This window comes from Danio rerio, chromosome 14, assembly GCF_052040795.2.
Source record: "Danio rerio strain M-AB ecotype USA chromosome 14, GRCz13ab, whole genome shotgun sequence".
NCBI classification, from domain to species: Eukaryota; Metazoa; Chordata; class Actinopteri; order Cypriniformes; family Danionidae; genus Danio; species Danio rerio.
In genome coordinates, this window is record NC_141034.1 from 37,401,662 (window position 1) to 37,413,981 (window position 12,320).

Here is a 12,320-nt window from a genome sequence, read left to right on the forward strand (position 1 = left end):
CGTTATTACAACTTTATTTCCTGTTATTTACAGCATATGCAGGTTCTGTTCAGAAAAAAAAAATATCAATCGCCGACATCAAAGTAGGCATCATGCGTGCGTCCTCTCAGCAGTAAACAAACAGCTCATACGTCATTCCATTAAAACAGAAATGACATTTTTTTTGGGAGAATTATACCTTATAAATACAGCACGTGACTCTTTCAACACCATTTGGAGGTGTTTATGTTGCTAAGCAACATATAGAAAACAAAGTGAAGGCTTGTGCGAGTTCCCGAATGCTTCTCCAAAAATTGAAAATATAATTGTAGGAATTTTAAAGATGCTGGATTAAAACTGGGGGGTCGGGTCAAATCGAGATCACAATCTTTTTACTATTAATCGTGCAGCCCTAATATAGATAAGAGAAAAATGTATATTTCAGTGCTTTTGCATCTGCTCATGAATCGAAACTTTGAAGAGATGGAAAAAAATATGAGAAATAAAATACATTTTAGTGATATTGTGAGTGAACTCAAACTTTCTCTGGGAAACCTAATACATTTTTTTCCTTGCATGAATAAACACAAAAGCACTTGAGTTTTTCTTGCGATCTCATTTTTTCCGCCGTAGGGCCTCGCAGACATATGAATGCACAAATGACGCCAGAATGTTCATTTTTGAGTAAACTGTTAGTTTAATGGTCCCCAACAATAGATTAGTAAGTCTTTAAGCCATGTCTAAAAGCACAGATGCACAGTATTCACAAGTCAAGCGAGCAAGGTCAAGAGCAATGTCAACTTTTGGCTCAACTCGAGCATCGTTCGTACTATTGTGGCTCTCTATAAATATCATCTAGCGGCCTCATCCAAAATTCCTGTCCATACTGGGTTTAAAGAGCCAGAGCAATCACACTCACTTAGAGAGGCTTTTAACGTGACTCACTCATGACAGCACAGTGCCTGCAGACATTAGCAGAGGTAACAGGGACTCTGGTGTTGAGGGTCAAGCACAAAGCTGTGAGCTGTTTACACTAGTGCAAATTGGGACAATTGGAAAAACATGTTAAAACCATCAGAGCTGTGGGATAAGAACTGCTGAGGTGCTGCTGCGGTAATTGCAGCAAACCACAGAACTTAGCTAAAACAAGCACTGGACAAAACTAAAAATAAATGGAACCTAAAGTGGTTTTCTCCACTTGTCACATTTGCATAGTTTGCTTGGACAATGAATCTGTTTCACATCATTATTAATGTGTTTAATAAAGTAATGTCAGTTTCAAAACGTGGCCCACAACTCACGTACTCTTTTAGCTTTTTGTTGGTTATGTCACGTTCCGGTAAAGGGAAAAAGGAGCAAGGACCCAAGCGCAGAGTGAAGTAGGATTTATTAATTAAAAAATAAAATAAAAGGCAAAAATAAACAACCCAGAGGGGGAAAACACTACTACAACAAACAATAAATCAAACAAACAAACTTGACTGGGCAGGCACGACAAGGCAGGACTGGACACAGCAAGACAGGTAAACATCGACAACATAAGATGACGAACTCGCAAAGGACTGAAAACATGAGGGGGATTATAAAGCAAAAAGTAAATTGACACACAGGTGAACATGACAAACTAATAATGAGTAAACAAGGAGGGTGGGACTAGACAATAGACGGGAGAGCGCATGACACAGAGAGACAATACAAGCCATGCGCTCACATAACACAACACTGAAGCACACGACAAAAGCACGTGACCACAATGTAAACACCGAGCCACGTGCTTTGACAAAAGACGCAAGACACGAGCACACGATGAATGAAAACTCACCGTGCGCTCACACACGCAGCATGCATGCTTCATCCCAGCGCCGACCGAAACCGAAACCAACAAGACTGAGACGCTGGGAATGAAACACCACGCTGCTGACAGACGAAAACACAAACACGAGTACAAGAGCGCACGCGTCTGAGGGACGCAGAGCGCGCGCGCGGCCGCGTCAAGCAGGAGCGCGCACACTCTGCGTACACCCACGACGGCGCGCGCGCACACAGAGACAGAAACAGGACCAGACACGGGTAGTGTCCGAGATCTGCCACCAAAACAAGAATTTACAAGACCAGAGTGGCAGAACCCTGACACTACCCCCCCCCCCAAAAGGGACGCCACCTGGCGTCCCTAAAGGGAACATCCAACAAGGTACAAGACAGACAAGAAACACCACAAGACAACAAAACAGGCAACATCAACAAACACAAGACAGGGAGGTGAACAGGCGAGACAACATGAAGGGGGGGAGGGAGGGGAGTCAAGCCAGGCCCAACAAGACAAACAAGGGAGGGATGGGAGGGCAAAACCAGGGAGGATCAGGAGGGACAGTCCAGGGTGGGTTCAGCGGGTCGGGAGCCCCGGCAGGGAACCAGGGTGAAGCCGGAGGATCCATCCAGGGTGGAAGAGGGGAACACCAGGGAGGAGCAGGAGGGACGACCCAGGGAGAGTCTGATAGGGGAAACAAGGCAGGAGGTCTGTAGAGAGCCGGTAGGGCTGGAGGCGACTTGACAAGAGCCGGCTGGACAGAAGGCCTGAGGGGAGCCGGCAGGGCTGAAGGCGGCTGGGCTGAGGCTGGAGGCCTGTGGGGAGCCGGCTGGGCTGGAGACCAGAGGGGAGCCGGCAGGGCAGGGAGCCGGGCTGGGGCCGGCTGGACAAGACGTCTGGGTGGCGCCGGCAGGGCAAGGAGCCGGGCTGTGGCCGGCAGGGCAAGACGCCTGGGTGGCGCCGGCAGGGCAAGACGCCTGGGTGGCGCCGGCAGGGCAAGACGCCTGGGTGGCGCCGGCAGGACGAAGAACCGGGCTGGGGCCAGCTGGGCAAGACGTCTGGGTGGGGCCGGCAGGGCAAGACGTCTGGGTGGCGCCGGCAGGGCAAGACGTCTGGGTGGCGCCGGCAGGGCAAGACGTCTGGGTGGCGCCGGCAGGGCAAGACGTCTGGGTGGCGCCGGCAGGGCAAGGAGTTGGGCTGGGGCCGGCAGGGCAAGATGTGTGGGTGGCGCCGGCAGGGCAAGAAGCCGGGCTGGTGCCGGCAGGGCTAGACGTCTGGTTGACGCCGGCAGGGCAAGGAGCCGGGCTGGGCTTCATCCGGGTGCTACGGTTTCCCCCACAGTCCAAAGACATGCGATATAGGTGAACTGGGTCGGCTAAATTGTCAATGTATGAGTGTGAATGAGTGTGTATGGATGTTTCCCAGAGATTGGTTGCAGCTGAAAGGGCATTCGCTGCGTAAAACATGTGCTGGATAAGTTGGTGGTTCATTCTGCTGTGGCGACCCCGGATTAATTAAGGGACTCACCCGAAAAGGAAATGAATGAATTTTGTCACTGTTTTGGGGCACAGTAGCATATAGATGTCCTTAAGACTAACATACTGACCATAATCTCTAAGAAACTTTATTTTGATTTCACTGGAACTTTAAATAAATTGTGAAAATAAAAACATGCAGTACAAACTGCAGCTTTAATTCCATGAATTTACCAATTTCATTCAATGTCTTTTCATGTGTAAACAGAATAAAAATACTTTTTTGAAAGCGTGCTTTGTTATTACTATTTAAATGGGTGGTCCACTACAATATCTTATTTTAAACTTTAGTTAATGTGTAATGTAGCCGTGTGAACATGAACAACATCTCTGAATGAAATATGCTCAAAGTTCAATGAGAGGCAAGGGAGACGTACGCTTTTACAGAGTTAGCTTAGCAAAGCCTACAGCGAACGAAGTTTGAGGACTACAAAAAAATACATCCGGGTTAATGAAATCATAACCCTTCAGGTTACATGCATTCACCACACGCATACAACAAGCGCAACGAAGGAGCATAGCCAGAGGTGCTGTAATGTTATAGCAAAGAAAGCTAAAATGCCATCCAAACGCTGCTATTATTCCCAGAGCTTCTTCTGTTTCTGTATTTGGGCTTCCAAAAGACATGACACAAAGAGAAACGTGCTCACAATTTAACTTAATTATGTTCCAGAGAATTATAAAAAATATATAGCTCCAGTATTTGACAAAAGACAGCTTCCAGAATCTCTCCCAGTTCAGTGCTGGACTTGGCTAAAAATTCCTCCAACCGTCGAAGCTGTGGATTGTGAGCCACAACCTGTACGTAAGTATTTTTATTTGTTAAAATTGATCTATTGCATGCACAGTTTCTAGCGTTAACGGTATGTTGTAGCGAGAAAGTAAACAAGGACGTACAAAATGGGAAATTATGTTTGGCACCGTTAACAATTTAGCTACAAATTCATATTAATCTGTTAAAACGGCTGTTAACACCCACAATCTTCAGCAGCGCTGCAGTGTCTCTCTATGCGGACGTTTTCCCTGCGTTCTACATCTCAAATAACCATCTCGCAAAAGATATGTGAACGTTTCATATTAGTTACACATGCTTATTCCAAATATATGTGACAGATCTTGTGTGATTTTATTTTAGAGAGCCTGCGTGAGGTTCAGCTGCATGCTCTTCATTTTCTGTCTGATTCAGCAACTGTTTACACAGCGCTAAACACATGCTTGTAGGGGTGTGACGTGGTGAAGTGGAGCCGATCTGCAAATCACAGCACATTATGTTAGCAGACCAACCAGAGCCTCTTGTGAGCAGGCCTTTCGGCGGAACTAGGAAATATGACAGTCATTTTCATGTAAGCAGAGTAGCTGTATAGAATCAAAGTAAGGTATATGAAAAAATAATGTGTTTTCTATAACTGAAGCATGAGCATGCATCTTATAGACAACCAAGCCTTTAAAATACACTGTGGACACCCTTTAAAACCATGTTTATTATTTATAGCACTAATATGGTGTTAATTTGATCCCAAAACATTTAATCTGCAGAAGTTATTTCTGCGTTACAATCATGACACCACTGATGACAGTTCTAACCAGTATGGTTCAAATCGTGATGTGTGATACACAGTTGGGAAACAATCGTGACTAGCTAGCTAGTCATCTAGCTAGTAAATCACATCAATGGTCATGCCCCAAAAACACCCCTTTCCTCCTCGAATCAGAACGTTTTGTTTCTTTACCCCAGCCTTTCCTACCAAGTGTACGTCTTTCCTCATTACCTCTCAGGTCACTAACTGTCGTGGCCTGTGGTCACCAACAGAGGGGCGACCGGCTGATGAGAATGGAGGGAGACAATACTACTGATGTCACCCACACTCCCACGTTGGCCCACAGCCTGCACTAATAACATAATGATATGCTTGTTACCTCGCTGCGCCTTTGAAGCAGAACGCGCTCTCAGCCCCCTTTGCACTAGAAGAAACGAGCGAGTCTTTTTTAAGACTGAAGAAAAAAGAGCTGGAGAGAAAAGCAACTCTTTTTTGGAGAGATATGCTGTGAACTTGGACGGGCGGCGCATGCGGATGGTGTGTGTGAGGGGGCTGTTAGGGGCAGTAATGGAGTCCCACTGGGGTGCAGCGGGAAAGACAGTAGAAGAATGGGGCGATGTGACTCATCATGGCTGTGTCTGTGTGAGCCTGTGCGAGTGGGAGGAGAACAGTGTGTGGGAAGCGGTTTCATCGCCTGGCTGGCCAGAGCCAGATGAGAAAGCCAGAGAACAGAGAGAAGAAAGCGAGCGGCGGGGAAAGTAAACTGAAACGTGGAGTCTTCCGCTAAATGCAGCGTGATTATAAAACATGCAGCTGTATGATGAATGGAAATGTGTAAGTGTGTCAGACAGAAACACCTCCTCGTTTAGTAAAGCTATCTTCAATGTCTTTGAAGACGTGTGATGAAATATGTGCTCATCGAAGAGACCTTTCCCCTCAAAATGCATGATCAGGTCAGGTCATATTTGTAATGATTTATTTGGGATTATTATTGTTTATCTCATCATTCAAGCCAAGGGATAGATCACACAAAAATGAACTTTAACTCATGAACTCGCCCCCTAGAGTTGTTTCAAACCTTTTTAAGTTTTATTCTGTTGAACAAAAGAATTTTACTTATTTTGAAGAAAGCTGAAAATGGGTAACCATTGAAATCCATAGTAGGAAAAACTAATTCTATAGAAGTCAGTGGTTAAAGGCTTCCAGATTTCCTCAAATTATATTTTTTAGTCTTCAACAGAAGAAAGAAAGTCACACAGGTGTGGATTAAGTAGATGATGACAGAACTTTTAGTTATGGTTGAACTACCCCTTTAAAAAAGTCTAATTTTTTTCAAACGTTTCGGGCAAGATGCTAATGGTCTAATCTGATTTAATGATCTATGCTAAGCTAAGCTAAAAGTGCTTCCGCCAAGATCAGCTAATTGTATTCAAAACTGGTAAAACTCAACTGTTTAACTCTAGGGGAGTTGTATGATAAACCTATTTCCAAAAAAAGGCCAGTGTTCCTTTAAATCTCATGGATGTTATGGTGTGTGCAGCTAAATGATTCTGTACAATGTGCTAACATATCATGATATATGAGTACATTTATTACTGACAAAGTTCTGCTGAAATTATACTTTTGTTTTCCCCGTTCCAGCAGAATGTTCCCAATGCCAAGTAAATCCTAAAAGACCACATAAATTCCTGGCCACTGTACAAAAAACACACAGTCCTTTTGCTTAACTACACAGACCTCTCCACAGAATCATTTTTACACAACTGCTCTCCTTTTCACTGGGTTCACCTCATTTCATAGTCAGCATTAGTTTGACACATGGTTAGTGGAAAAGTGAGTTTCAACACTCAGCTGTTATGTTCAAAATGGTCTTTCTCCGGTTGCTCATAAACAAAATCTAAACAAATTTGTAAAGTTCAAAACAGCACACTTAAAGTTCATTCATAGGACACTGTAAAACAAACTAAATAATTTCTACAGTATTTTGCAGTGTAAATTACATGCATTATACTTTTTAACATATGGTGAAGTCATTTATACAACTGCTGAGATCTCTCAGCACCTTGAGTCACTTTCATGAGGGACCACGCAAGCAACAAGCATTTACCATATGTTTAGATGATCATTGTGATTTAGATCTTCCACTGTGTGTACACAAACACATATACATAATTAATTCATATATCTATGGAATTTCTAAGAGATTTCTTCAAATTTCTCAGTTTCTCTGGATCAGTTTCTTGCAAATTTCAACTAAAATTTTAGTTAGTCATTTTTTTATATATTTTACTTTGATTTGTGACATACAATGACAATTCATCTAAAAAAAACTTTTCACTAGTGAGGAATAAATATTCCACCATTGGCTTGTGCTGTCCAAAAATAAAGAAAAACATGTCTGCACACATGTTATTTGTTATTTTGACTAATTGTTATTTTATTCTAAATATCACACATTTTTCTTTTAATAAAGAAAACATGATGCCAAGAACAGTTTGCAGAACAAAATACTGTAAACTATCAACCATAATTCACTGTAATAATTTAAACTATTAATTAACTATAAACAGTATATCAATTAGCAACATTCAGCAGCACAACTTACAACATTTAAAATAAATAATATTTTAAATTGAATTAAAATATGAAGCTTCATTTAAACATTTTATAAATATTTCACAATTTTTTTACAATACATAGTTAAATTGAGAATTATAGACTTCACTGACAGAGTTTACCTAAAAAATGCAGCAGTTGATGAGGTAAAATTGACCAGTAACAATTTAAATGTGGGACTAAGTAAATAAAATCAGTTTTAACAAAAATAATAATAATCTGTTACCAGTTTTACCTCATTTACAGTTGTTCCTTTTGAAATAGTGCAAGAAGTACTTTGTGAGGTTAGAATAGGATTATAAACACTTTTTGTGAGGTAAAATTGAAGTACTGTTTAATATATCTGAAAAGGAGGAACTAAAATATGGATGACATAATAAGAGACTCATTGTTTAGTTTGGAAAGTACTGGGAATTATGGAGTGTCAGTTTCCCCCATGAAAATAGCCCTGCCTTGATACTGGGTCACATTTTGGGCACAGAACCTATGTGATCCCTAGTCTGTTTGTGTGTTTGAAAACAAAGGGATGAGTGTGCAGTTAGGAAAACCTTTGTTCGAAATTGTGCAATCATGCAGACAACCAAACAAGCCCACAGTCGAATCTTCCTGCCTTCCACAGTCCATCACAGCACTAAATTTTTACAAGCCTTTATTATATATCACCAATATATTCAATGATCACTTTCTCTTAGATGCCAAATAAAATAAAAGCCTTTTCAATTAAAGTACTTCGTAATAGAGATCCATGACTGATGCTTAAATATGCCAACATACAGTATGAGATTTGATCAACAAAAGCTATTTGTATAAATTTTAATGATCTCGTTCACATATTTTAATATAATTTGCCCATCCCCCATTGAGGGTAAAGGATTAGGGGTGGGATTTGGGTCTTGTTTAAAGACGGGAATGAAATTGTATGAATTCATATGACATACAACTTTTCTGACAATATGCAAAATAGATTGATAATTCATAAAATTAGTTAAATAATAAATTAATTAATTAATGACACCAGCAGGGAGTAAAAAATATTCTTTCTTAATTGTTTGGGTGAACTATCCCTATAAAATGAGATAGCAAAATAAATTAAAATTTCTTATGAAGGGCTATGGTATTTTTGCATGCATTCATACTCCTTGTTTTTTTTTTTTTAACTCTGGCCAACATCCAGGAGGCTGTAGAACTGATTGAAACCACATGTTGCTCTCAGCTCAGCCTCACATGACCCCTCTCCTCTCGATACCTGGGAGTGAAAGACTGTACAAAGCCTTACCCTCTGCTTAATCTGGCCTGAGGTCAGAAGGGAGTACACCACTGCGGCCAAGAACTGTTTGTTTATCAATCTACCTTCATGTTATCCCACATTCCCGCTAACGATCTGGCCTCTTTCAGGAATGTGTGGAATCCTTATCCGCTTACTGTGCCATGCATGATTTAAGCTGGAACTCTCGCGACCGATTCAAAGTGCAATAAATGACATATTGGCACAGAAAAGCACATGTATACCTAAATGATAACTGTGAAAAATAATGATGAATATTTAGGTGTCTGACACTTACTGTAACACCAGAAATGTCATGAAAATTGATAAATACTCTTAAAAAATGTCTAAATGTTAACAAAGGAAAGAAGCTTTTACACTAGCCTTTAAAAGTTTGGAGTTGTTAGATTTGTTTTTTGTATGACAAAAATAAATACCTTTATTCAACAAGAATGCATTATTGGTCAAAGGCACTTTTGTTTTTATGGTACTTTCATTTTAAACAGTTAGTCAGGTTTCAATTAAACTAATTTTGTCATACAATGTATAACTAGTCAGTTTGTGTCAGGATCACCTCAATCTAGTCAGGCCAGTTCGCTGGAGAACTGCAATTCTCCCATCAGACTGCACAACATTTCCAATCAGGCACCTCACTCATACACCAGTTCCGGATCACCCTTAATTTCTTACATCTACTATATATGCACTCCACATTCACACACACAGAGCTGGGTCATGTTGATTTACAGCTGTGTGCAAGTAATCCAGAGGATCCGATCGAATCTGCACCCATTTTTTGCTATTTCTGCATAGTTTTTGTAAAAAATAAATCAGCAGATTTATGTAGAATGAGTATCGTAAGCAAAAAATATATATATTAAATTAAAAAAGAATACCTTTTTAACTATTATTTAATGTCTACAATGCAAATCCAATTAGACAAAGCAAGTCTCACATATAATATGTCTACTTAAACACTAAAAATATTACTTTAAAAACTGCATTGTAAATAAATCATATGAACATTTTATATTAATCCATAGTATTACTGAATTGAATTTACAAACTGAACACATATAAATTTACACACATTTACACAAGTAAATAAAAACTCAACGATGAGCTAAACATCCAGATTCCATGTGTGCCTAGTAATCAGGAGTGATCTGGAATTGGTGTGTGAGTGAACTGCCTGATGGGAAATGTAGTGCAGTTTGGTGACAGAATTGTAGTTCTCCATCACAGGCTGGATTGCTGGTGCTGATGTAAGTTGAGATGGTTAGAAACATCAATTTGATCCAACTAGAAAAAACTTTTTTACAAATATTTTGTGATAAACATTCTTTTTTCAAATATATTATTTTTAATTATTATAAATTTATTATTTATTATTTATCATCTATCTATCTATCTATCTATCTATCTATCTATCTATCTATCTATCTATCTATCTATCTATCTATCTATCTATCTATCTATCTATCTATCTATCTATCTATCTAACTATTGACCCCAAACTTCTAAATGGTAGTATCTACCATCAAAAGGTTTTATATTTGATTTCTACTTTACATTTAACCATGTAAAACACTAACCATGTTAAATCCTAATACAAGATATATTTACAGTTTTATAGTATAACTCTTTATAGTATAAGCAACACATGTACAACAATATCACACATACAGCATAATTAGCCTATCACATTCAGTGGTGTATGAGAAAACCCATGGGTTAAGATGAGGGAAACCTGTCCCTGTCCTCACCACAATCCCATAGCAACACAACCCTGATGTCTTGATCATGGCCCCTGTGGTATACTGCTCTTCTGCATCACAGCAACAGCAGCAGGCAGGCCTCATTAAAGCCTGGGCCTGTTAATTAAGATAACCACTCAACCATTTCGTAATGGGACTAATTTGTTTCCTTTGCAGGACGAAAACTAAAAATAAGTAGGGAAATCTCTTATTTTACTCAGATGCATCTGGCATGACAGTGGTATCTATTGTTATCTGTACGGCTGCTGTGAGACATCATTAAAAAGTGGCAAACATCCACAGCTCTGATAAATTAGTTGTGAAAGTCTGACTCTTTGCACAACTTGAAAGCAATGGCACAAACTTTGGCAAACATTTTGTAATTTATAAGTCCGGTTCTTCAATCCATGAGCAGAAGATCAAGTCGTTAGAGGCAACAGCAATGGCACATTTAATGTGATTTCAAACGAAACAGTCAACCTTTTGTATTTACTAAAAATCTGACTTAATCCAATAAATCAAAACTAGATTACTGTCACATGAGAACAAGTATAAAGATGAGCAAATTCCAGTGTGTCAACTCAAAGGAATTCGCTCTTCTTTTAAAGTGAAGAACAGCGTTTTGACATTAAAGGAACATTTTAAAAACGTTTAAAATCATTTTATTTTATAATCAAGTCACTTAGAGTTAAACAATAGCTTTTTTCCATTTTCACCAATATTAGCTTAGCTTAGCATGAATAATTAAATCAGATTAGACCATTAGCATCTCAATCAATAACATTTTCTAAGTGTTTTGATAATGTTCCTCTTCAAAACTTTAGTTACACTGTGTACTAAATCATAGAAAATTGTTTCTATTTTCTAGGTCAATATGGCTAAGAACCATACACACATTCTGGCATAATAATCAAGGGACTTTGCTGTCATACTTTCCATACATTTCCATCCCCCCAAGAGGTTATTCAAAGTTGAAAAGGGTTCTTTAAATTATTCAAATGCTCTTTACACTTTGAAAAACAAACATTTATTGAAGAACATTTGACTAAAAGGCATTTTGGGAACCAAAAATAGCAGATTTTAAGGGATCACTGTAAAAAAAAAAAACTATATTTCTTTATATTTAAATGTGCATGCCTGATGTTCCAAAGTTTTAAGTTCTGACCTGTGAATGCACATGATCAATACAAATCTGAACTAAAAGACCTGAAGTGTTGTAGTAAAGTCTAAGCATTCCAGAAAGTGGCGTTCATTTTGGAAGTATTATATATTATATTATATTCATTCCTTCATTTTCTTTTGGCTTAGTCCCTTTATTCATCAGGGGTCACCACAGCGGAATGAACCGCCAACTTATCTAACATATGTTTTACACAGCGGAGGCCCTTCCAGCTGCAACCCATCACTGGGAAAACACATACACTTTGACCAATTTACTTTATTTAATTTGCCTGTCTTTGGCCTGTGAGGGAAACCGGAGCACCTGGAGGAAGCCCACGCGAACACGAGGAGAACATGCAAACTCCACACAGAAATGCCAACAGATCCAGCTGGGACTCAAATCAGCAACCTTCTAGCTGTGAGGCGACAGTGCAAACCACTGAGCCACCATGTCGCCCTGCCTATCTATATTTTGCATTTTTGATATATGACAGAATAGACTGAATAGACAAATGACACAACAGAGAGTAAGTTGTGTTACAACCGTTGCAACTATCAAAGGAATTTTGCATGTCCAAAGTACCCAGAAAAGACTCTCACAATGTAAACGGGGACATTGAGGTAAAAGACTAAAAAAAAAAATGAACGTACCCTTCAGAAAAA

General features: G+C 39.6%; 1 protein-coding gene across 15 annotated transcripts in view; it reads right to left on the reverse strand.

Annotated features, from left to right (window-relative positions):
• Positions 1–12,320, reverse strand: part of dlg3 (discs, large homolog 3 (Drosophila)) — a 152,005-nt gene that overhangs the window by 136,899 nt on the left and 2,786 nt on the right. The gene's annotated exons all lie outside the window — the stretch shown is intronic.